The following is a 661-nucleotide window of genomic DNA, read 5'->3' as shown; positions in this document are numbered from 1 at the left end:
CCTCTCAACACCAAACTTAGAGTTTGACTGTGGGGGCTCTGTTTGACGTTTTGAGAGAAGCTTTTCATGCTTCTTCCCTTTCCTGTCTGCAAACCATGGTACTTCCTGAATGGCGAAGAGTTGCTCATCCGGAAAGGTTTCAGAGATCTCAGTAAGAGGGTGGGGCGCTCCTGCTACTGGTTCTATCCGGGACAAGTGATCAGCTACTTGATTCTCTGTCCCTTTTCTGTCTCTTATTTCTATATCAAACTCTTGCAGAAGCAACACCCATCTTATGAGCCTGGGTTTTGAATCCTGCTTTGTGAGTAGATATTTAAGAGCAGCATGGTCAGTGTACACAATCACTTTTGATCCTACTAGATAAGATCTAAACTTGTCAATGGCATAAACCACTGCAAGTAACTCTTTTTTCTGTGGTTGTGTAATTCTTCTGTGCATCATTTAAAACACGGCTAGCATAATAAATGACGTGCAGAAGCTTGTTATGCCTCTGTCCCAACACTGCATCTATGGTATGGTCACTGGCATCACACATTAGTTCAAATAGTAATGTCCAGTCTGGTGCAGAGATGACTGGTGCTGTGACCAGCTTAGCTTTCAGAGTCTCAAACGCCTGCAGACACTCCTTATCAGAGATAAATGGCGTGTCAGCAGCTAGGAG

This window comes from Arachis duranensis, chromosome 1, assembly GCF_000817695.3.
Source record: "Arachis duranensis cultivar V14167 chromosome 1, aradu.V14167.gnm2.J7QH, whole genome shotgun sequence".
Lineage (NCBI taxonomy): Eukaryota > Viridiplantae > Streptophyta > Magnoliopsida > Fabales > Fabaceae > Arachis > Arachis duranensis.
Note: the sequence above shows the minus strand (reverse complement) of the source record.